A 9,640-nucleotide genomic window follows, 5' to 3' on the forward strand; every position below is an offset into this window, starting at 1 on the left:
AACATAAATGGAGGACCAAACTTTCTCCGATAAAAATAAAATAGAGAAAGTTCAAGAACCACTTCCTCCTAGTGCTGAAGCTGCTGCCACTAGTCATGACAGACGATAACATGCCATCAACGTCGTCTGCCAAGGCCGATGCCCAATGTCATAGTAGAGGGCACATACAATCCCAAATGGCAAAGTTCAGGAAAATGACCTTGAAAAAGACATTTAAATCAGCTGAAGAGAAACGTAAACTTGCCAGTATGCCATTTACGACACGGAGTGGCAAGGAACGGCTAAGGTCGATCCCTAGTATGTTCATGACTAGTGGTTCAGCTTCACATGACGATGGAAGCCCTCCTCCCACTAAAAAAATCAAAAGAGTTAAGCTGGCAAAAGCACAGCGAAGAACTGTGCTTTCTAAGAAGATATCACAAATCCCCAAGGAGAGTCCAAGTGTGGTGGTGGTTGCGATGCCTGACCTTCCCAGCACTGGACGGGAAGAGGTGGCTCTTTCCACCATTTGCACGCCCCCTGCAAGTGCTGAAAGGAGCGCCCACAGTCCACTTGCTGATATGCAAATTGAAGATGTCACTGTTGAAGTACAACAGGATGAGGATACTGGTGTAGCTGGCGCTGAGGAGGAAGTTGGCGAGGAGGATTCTGATGGTGATGTGGTTTGTTTAAATCAGGCTCCGGGGGAGACAGTTGTTGTCCGTGGGATGAAAAAGCCCATCACGGTCATGCCTGGGCAGAAGACCAAACATTCCACCTCTTTGGTCTGGCAATATTTCTATCCAAATCCGGACAACAACTGTCTTGCCATATGTACCATATGTAAAGGTGAAATAAGTAGGGGTAGGGACGTCAACCACCTAGGAACATCCTCCCTTATACAGCACCTGCAGCGCGTTCATAAAAAGTTACTGTCAAGTTCAGAAACTTTGGCTAAGACCGTAAGCAGTCCAGGGACACCTAAATCCCGTTGTCCTGTTGTATCCAAGCACCTGCAAACCACACCGTCAACTCCCTCCTCGTCAATTTCCTCCTTAGTCAAGATCGGAAGTAGTCCTGCAGGCCATGTCACTGGCATGACTGACTCTCCTATCCGGGATTCCTCCGGAGAATCCTGCATTGCTACGCCTACTGCTGTTGCTGCTGCTGGGAGTCGTTCATCATCCCAGAGAGGAAGTAGGAACACCACTACTTTTACTAAACAATTGACCCTCCAACAGTCCTTAGCGAGGAGGATGAAGTACGACAGCAGTCATCCTGAAGCAAAACGTATAACTGAGGCCTTGACTGCTATGTTGGTGTTAGATGCGCGTCCGGTATCCGCCATTAGTGCAGTGGGATTTAGACAATTGATGGAGGTAGTGTGTCCCCGGTTCCAAATCCCGTCTAGATTCCACTTCACTAGGCAGGCGATACCGAGACTGTACAGAAACGTCAGAAAAAGTGTCCTCAGTGTCCTGAAAAATGCCGTTGTACACAATGTCCACTTAACCACGGACATGTGGACAAGTGGAACAGGGCAGACTAAGGACTATATGACTGTGACAGCCCACTGGGTAGATGTATCACCTTACGCAGCAACAGCAGCAGCGTCACCAGTAGCAGCATCTCAGAAATGCCAGCTCGTTACAAGGCAGGCTACGCTGTGTATCACCTGTTTCAGTAAGAGGCACACCGCCGACAACCTCTTAGAGAAACTGAGGGAAATCATCGCCCAGTGGCTTACCCCACTTAGACTCTCCTGGGGATTTGTGATATCTGACAACGCCACCAATATTGTGCGGGCATTACATCTGGGCAAATTCCAGCACGTCCCATGTTTTGCTTACACAATAAACTTGGTGGTGCAGAATTTTCTGAAAAGCGACAGGGGCGTGCAGGAGACGCTTTGGGTGGCCCGAAAAATTTCTGCCCACTTTCGCCATTCAGCGACTGCATGCCGAAGACTGGAGCGCCAGCAAACACTCTTGAACCTGCCCCGCCATCACCTGAAGCAAGAGGTTGTGACGCGGTGGAACTCAACCCTCTATATGCGTCAGAGGATGGAGGAGCAGCAAAAGGCCATACAAGCCTATACATCCACCTATGACATAGGCAAAGGAGGGGGTATGCACCTGACACAAGCGCAGTGGAGAATGATTTCCGTGTTGTGCAAGGTTCTCCAGCCCTTCGAACTTGCCACATGTGAACTCAGTTCAGACACTGCCAGCTTGAGTCAGATCATTCCCCTCATCAGGCTTTTGCAGAAGCAGCTGGAGAAAGTGAAGGAGGAGCTAAGACGGAGCGATTCCGCTCGGCATGTGGGACTTGTGGATGAAGCCCTTCATTCGCTTTGCCAGGATTCCAGGGTGGTCAATCTGTTGAAATCAGACCACTACATTTTGGCCACCGTGCTCGATCCTAGGTTTAAAGCCTATGTGGTGTCTCTCTTTCCGGCTGACACAAGCCTGCAGAGGTGCAAAGACCTGCTGGTGAACACACTGTCAGCTGAAGCGGAACGTGACACGTCAACAGCTCCTTCTTCATTTTCTCCCGCAACTGGGGCTGCCAGGAAAAACTTAGGTATCCTAAGCAACCCGCTGGCGGTGATGCAGGGCAGGCAGGACCAAGTTTGGACATCTGGTCCGGACTGAAGGACCTGGCAACAATTTCTGACATGTCTACTGTCACTGCATATGATACTGTCACCATTGACAGAATGGTGGAGGATTACATCGGTGACAGCATCCAAGTAGGCATGGCAGACAGTCCATACCTGTACTGGCAGGAAAAAGAGGCAATTTGGAGGCCCCTGTACAAACTGGCTCTATTTTACCTGAGTTGCCCCCCCTCCAGTGTGTACTCCGAAAGAGTGTTTAATGCAGCCGGGAACCTTGTCAGCGAAAGGCGTAGGAGGTTGCTTCCACAGAATGTGGAGAAGATGATGTTCATCAAAATGAATTATCAGCTCTTCCAGGGAGAAGAGCCTCCAGAAGGTACAGAGGGACCTGTGGTGGTGGATTCAAGTGGGGACGAGTTAATACTTTGTGAGGATGAGGATGTACACACTGAAGAGGGTGAGGAATCGGTGGATGAGGAGGATGAGGATGACATCTTGCCTCCGTAGAGCCAGTTTGTGCAGGGACACATTAATTGCCAGCTTGTTTTGTGTGGGGCCTAAACGAACCAATCATTTCAGCCACAGTTGTGTGGCAGACCCTGGCGCTGAAATGATTGATTTGTTAAAGTGTGCATGTCCTGTTTATACAACATAAGGGTGGGTGGTGAGGGCCCAAGGACAATTCCATCTTGCACCTCTTTTTTTTCTTTGCATTATGTACTGTTTGGGGCCTAGTTTTTCTAACTGCCATCCTGTCTGCCACTGCAGTGTCACTCCTAGATGGGTCACGTGTTTGTGCCGCCCACTCGTGTCGCTTAGCATAGTCATCCAGCTACCTCGGTGCAACCTTTTGGACATAAAAACACTATTGTGAGGTGTGAGGTGTTCAGAATAGACTGAAAATGAGTGGAAATGAAGGTTATTGAGGTTAATAATAGCATAGGAGCAGAAAAACCTACAAATTCTGTGATTTTAGCTGTTTTTATGCTTTTTTTAAAAAAAAATACAGATCCAAAACACAAAACCCAGAACCCAAAACACGGAAGGGTGGTTTTGGCAAAACCAATCCAGATCCAAAACACGAAGAAAGATCCAGATCCAAAACACGAAAAGTGGCCGGTGCACACCCCTAGCCCTAATAAACCTTGAATTTACACTATAAGTACAGATCAGTCAGCTAGCTTATAAGGGTGTATAACTGATTGTGCACCTGATATGATTACCACTAAAGCTGCATACACACACAACGATTGTTTAAATGATTATCGTTAAACGATATTGTTTAACGATAATAGTTTGAAAAAATCGTTCACTTTCTGAGTGAAACGATGAACGATTATCGTTCATGCGCGTTCACGTTTGTAGTTTGTCGTTTGTAGTTCAGTCAGACTTGTCAACTCAACGATTTTCATTAAGGGAATATGCAAAAATCGTTTGTGGTTCATAAGAATCGTTCATTACACATTAAAATATCTGACAGATAATCTGACAGAAAATCGTTCATAAAAATCGTTGGTAACAAAATCGTTGTGTGTGTATGCAGCTTTAATCATTCAAGGTCTGTGACATTGCTCTCTCACAAATAATAACCGCAGAAAAAGCACTAACATTCAGTGATCAGACACAGATGAGATCAGTATGAAATATCGCCGGACGCAGGTTCAAAGCCCGACGCCGGAAGACTGGCAGCAGAAGATCCAGACAGCTAAGTATTTTGACCATTACTAACCCTACCCCTCCCTTCGATGGGGGGGTTAGGTACCCCCCAGGAGACTTCGGTTTAGGCTGCGGGGAAGGGGGTGGGGGGGTTAGGTTTAGGCACTTACAGGGGGGGGGTTAGTGATAGGAACTTCGGGGGGGAGGGGAGGTAAGGTAACCCCAAGTGCCTTATCCTAACCCCCCCCTTCCCTACAGCCAAAACCTAAGTCTCCCAGGGGGGTGCATAACCCTAACCTCCCCCCATGTGTGCCTATCCCTAACCCTCCTGGGTGGGAGGGGGTGCCTAACCCCAAGTCCCCCACAGGAGCCCCTAACTCCCTGTGGCTATCCGCACTCGCCACCCAGCTTGCCTTCGTTCGGCATGCAGGCATTGGGCTCCCAGCGTGGGTAAAATGACAGGTGTCGGGATTTCGATGACTGTCATTAGACCCCTGCCGGGGATAGACAGTTGGCAAAGCCAGCGGTCGGCATTTCGACAGTCAGCTTTCTGACTGCATCCCAGAAATCTGCTGACTCCATAAGACACTATCATTCTTGCAGAAACTTCTGCCGTATCAGGGAGAATGGAGACACATTGGGCACGATTCTATTCTATGCGATTTGAATAGCTCCGGGAGTGAGCTCCCGGAGCTATTCAATACACCGCGCTGCCAAGTTCGACTAGGATTTCTTCTCACATCCCCCTGGGGATGAGAGCAGAAATCCGACAAAAGTCCTGGCGCGAGGCTGTTTTCTGCCCTTAGCGCCGGGAAAACAGCATCGCACCTGGAAGTTAGGTCGGGGAATGCCCGTTATCGCGCCTTAAACAGGGTGTTTAGTCGCGAGAACGGGCATTCTCCGACTCAACACCGCACACAATTGAATAGTTCCGGGAGCTATCTCCCGGCGCTATTCACATCGCATAGAATAGAATCATGTCCATTCTGTCCAAGTAATTAGACACATTGTGTCAGATTATTAAGCAGCAACTAAAACCCTGAGCTTCTGGCAGAGAAATCAGGAATAAATCCTAAACTAGTGACTCGAACCAAAATGAGACAATTAAAACATCAGAATATTTAAATAACAAAAAGACAGATGTACTAACATTTACACAAGGGATAATACTTAACCCCTTATTAGCCCGACAATGAGAAATAAGTAAACATCTCACAGGATGTTAATTGATTGTAGAGAAACTCACATAAGGGAAATTACAAATGGGTAGCGTGGTGTCACTCCTCCCAAGTGAAAGATTTTAAACACAGTTTATGTTTAATTTCACAAGTTAATATTTCGCTATTATGTTAAGAGATCATTTAAATAAAAGCTAGATTTATTTGAAATACATCGACACATTGGATATATACGAGCGTACTTGTATGTTATCAGGAGATAAGTGCACTAAATAAGTGAACCCCCTTTCTTTTTTCGCCTTTGTTTCTGAAGGAAAACAGGTTAGCAAACTTGACAAGATAGCTTGCAATGTAATATACAAGGTAGCAGACTATCTTGAAATGCAAAAAACAGTGGCAATAGGGCAAAGTCCCATAAGTAACAAGCAATAGAAGTGCTAATAAGAACAACCTCAGATACTCTCTGAGAAGCATGGATTGCAAGGGTGCAGACTGGCCTGTGAAGCAGCATGTAGCTGTAGCAGACTCTGACCAACCTGAGCCAAGAACAGAATTCATGTAACGTGAAATGAGCAGCAGAGAGCTTCCACTAGTAGCATGAGCTGGACAGTATCAGGTAACTACAACTGATGATCTGGCACAGAAGCTGGGTAATAAGGAGGAACATGTTCAGCTCATTAGCCAACTGCCTCCAGCTGCAGAGAGACAAACCACAGAGTAGAGATGGCCATCAACCATTGAAGTTTCATAATCATCGATTATTTATGGCCAATGTCAACTGCTTCTACCATCAAGAGGGGAGAACCAGACGGTTTCCCGCCATCGATGGCACAGTATTTGTTTTTTTACAGGGTGCCTGGACATTTAAGCTGCACATGCACTTGCTGACTCCAGAAAGACAGTCAATTACAACATCATAATCGTACAGTCTTTCTCGTTTCCCTGAGTGCCTCCACTGAGCGATTTGTCGTTATCGACAGATTGACCAGCATGTTCAGCTGATGATTAATGTCGGAAATGACCAGTGGAAGTGTGCATCGCTGGTGGTTTTAGTCATTAGAGTGCACGATTTGTGTGTGATTAATGAGCAATTGCATGATTACGATGTAGTCATCGTGCAATCGCTCATTAATATTGGGTAGTGCATGTGTGCATTTAGCATAGCTCTGTCCCCAACACTTGAGAAGTTCCTTCTCCAGGTTCTGATTAACCCATGGGCCAGTCAAAGAACAAGGATGACCATCGGTTGGTGGAACTATTGATGGTCATCCATTGCATAGTTGTTAACCATCAATGGTCACTTGCTATATTGCCACCGATGGTAACTATTGATGGTAACCACACCGATGGCCATCCCAACCACAGAGTCCTAAGTGCACTAGCAGAAGTGCAGTGCCACTGGTGAGAAATGGTACTGCAAAAATCAACACTGGAAGAGCACCACTACTGGAGGAAGAGGGGTAATGCCATGGATCCTAACAGGGATGGGGGATTTCTTAAGTTGATTGAAGCTGAGAAGCTGCCTGGCAGAGTTTTAGAAGTATCCACAAATATTTTTAGGGGGAATCACAAAGCCGAAAACTATTCTGAAATAGTGGGTGACCGTCTTACAGAGCAATGGGATGCTATACTCAATCAAAAGGTTAATTTCTTGGACTCTGCGGTGAGGGACATGGTGAGCTTATTCCTCCGGACATTTCTAATGCTACTTTTTATATTACACATTTGTAATTTGTGATCAGGTTTTAATAAGTATGTAATATACAATAATGGTTTTTAAAAAATCAATTGCATGTCACTCAAAAACCTTACCTGATATCTGATAGAGCAATGTCAAACATATTTGTATTCAGCACAAAAAAATACTGTAAGAGTCAGTGGGGCAGATGTATTAACAGCCGAATTGAGATCAGTGCTGATACCGCTTCTCCCCAATGTATGATTGGGGGGCTGGGCGGTAAATGCTACAAGATAGCAGCGCTGATAGCCTGGGCAATGTACAAATGGTCAGTTTGCCTGACCATTCCGCCCACTGCAGCTATTGTTATCGACAGCTGCAGCCTGGCGATGCCCTATCCCCACAGCAGGGACAGCACTGTCCCTACTGCGGGAGCTGCCGGCTCCATGGTTGCACGTGCATACTTAGTGGAGCCAGCCGGGAGTGAGACACAGTGCACCAGCACTAGGCTGATGCACTGTGTACTCAGGCAGAAATCGCTGGAGAGGGGAGTTATCACTCCAGAGAGGGGAGTTATCACACCAACAGACATAAGGAGGGGAACAAGAACTGCAGCAGGGATTCTGCACATTCTTCACAGGCAGTGAAGCAATGAGGTGGCGAGGGGAAGTGCTATCACTCATTGGGATGGACAGGTCCTGGCATTGATGTATTTGTGACAGCCATAGATGGCATCTTCCAGAGCAGAGTGGGCTGCGGCTCTATGTCTGTTGATGGCAGCTTTGCCGGGGAATGGGATAGGGAGAAGGAGTCAGTGCTTAGCAAGAGAGGAGAGTGAAGAAGTGCTGAAGGGGACAGAGCAGATGAATCAACATGTGGGAACAGCTCAAGGGACCCATAAGAGAGAGCCCCTCTGCATGAGAGAGTGTACAAGGAGTGAGAGCCCATGATAAGAGGTGAGCAGCTGGATCAGCATCCAGGGAGTGGGAGAGAAAGGCAGACTCCCCATCCAATCAGCGATTAGGGAATGCAATGTAAATATGTGCCCTGTACCTTTTATCCATTATAAAGAATTTCTATCAAAACACTGCCCATTTAAGCCTTATTGCCGCCTAAAGTACCTTGTGCGTGTAAGGCATCAAGTTTAATGCAGATGTGGCCTAGAATGGGCTAAAATTGTTGCCTCTCCACCTTGCATGGTGACCATGCCCACTTTAGTGACGTGCCATGGAAACCCACCTCTACAAATCCTGCATTTTCCCGTGGGTGAGCAGGGTCTGTAATGAGGACACAGCCAGTGTACTGGTTTTGATTTTGTCAAAGTTGGTGTCAAAGTCATCGCCTGTGAGGGAGAAAGAGGGATGAGGTGCAGGTAGGCAGGCTGCTAAAGATGGCATAGTGGCATTGAGAGTTGGAAAGTTGGGTGGATAATTTACAAGTGGATTATGAATACTTGGCAAGTGAAAGAGCAGTGTTGTGAAATGATGGGAGAACTTGAAATAAATGATGTTGGCATTACAACATTAGATTTCCTTCACTGGTGCACAGGTGGGGTGGTAGCAATCTTGCAGGTACAGACTCTGTTGTATTGTGACCCGTTTGAAGTTTGGATCACTGGAGTGGGTGCGGTGACTGCCATGTTTAGGGCTCAAATTAGCACGTATTTGTAGGTTAAACAAAAGGCAGACAGGATAGTGATAGGAGAGCAGTAATTTTAGGGACGATGATAAGTGGACCAAAGCCTTAGCATATGGGTGTCACTGTGTGGTTTTCAATTGTCTACATAAGGAAGAATAAAGTAAGAGAGATGACATTAGTCAGAGAGGAGGAAATCGGTCTTGGAATAAAGATTGATGAAGCGAGCGTCCATCACAATGGGTGGGATTGGGAAATTAAATACACTGGGAGAGACCAAAGTATAAAGTAAAAGAACAATGTTTTCTGGCAACAAGTGGTAAAAGTATGGTGGTTTTAGGGCAGTATGGCGTACCATTAAGAAATAGTAACCGGTACGTCATACCCACTATCACCTTACCGCCATACAATCGCACTGCTGGACACTGAAGAGGAGTTGAGCTGCCCATGCAGATGGAGCACCAAGTAGGTGTTGGGGTGGCTGGAGATAAAGACATGGGCTTGTCGTGAGACATAAGATGATGGGGCCTGCCTGAGAGACACGAAGGGGCAATGATGCTGAGACACACAGAGAGGGAGGCTGAGAGACACAGTGGGACAGGCTGAGAGATAAAGAGTGAGAATATGGTTTAGAGACATAGGGTGAGGCTGAGAGACACAGAATGAGTGTGAGGCTAAAAGACAGAATGAGGGTGAGGCTGAGAGACACAGAATGAGGAGGGGAGATCACATAAGTAAGGTGTACTTAGAATGGAGAGGAATGTTCCAAGAGTGATAAGAAAGGAGTGTTGTGTCATGCTGACGCACCCATTTCGAGTTGCCATGCCTGAAGGCTGCACGGGGGTACCTGCAACGTTGCACCCCAAAACCCCAATTCTGCACTTTTTCCACCTG

General features: G+C 46.8%; 1 protein-coding gene across 1 annotated transcript in view; it reads right to left on the reverse strand.

The window, feature by feature from the left end:
- Positions 1–6,048, reverse strand: part of LOC148518200 (uncharacterized) — a 50,885-nt gene extending 44,837 nt beyond the window's left edge. Inside the window, exon 1 of the mRNA XM_088477508.1 lies at positions 5,970–6,048. The gene's annotated coding sequence lies outside the window, so the exon portion shown is untranslated. The remainder of the gene's footprint in view (positions 1–5,969) is intronic.
- Between the last annotated feature and the right edge of the window lie 3,592 nt (positions 6,049–9,640).

Source organism: Taudactylus pleione, unplaced genomic scaffold (genome assembly GCF_031769625.1).
Source record: "Taudactylus pleione unplaced genomic scaffold, aTauple2 ptg000201l, whole genome shotgun sequence".
Classification (NCBI taxonomy): domain Eukaryota; kingdom Metazoa; phylum Chordata; class Amphibia; order Anura; family Myobatrachidae; genus Taudactylus; species Taudactylus pleione.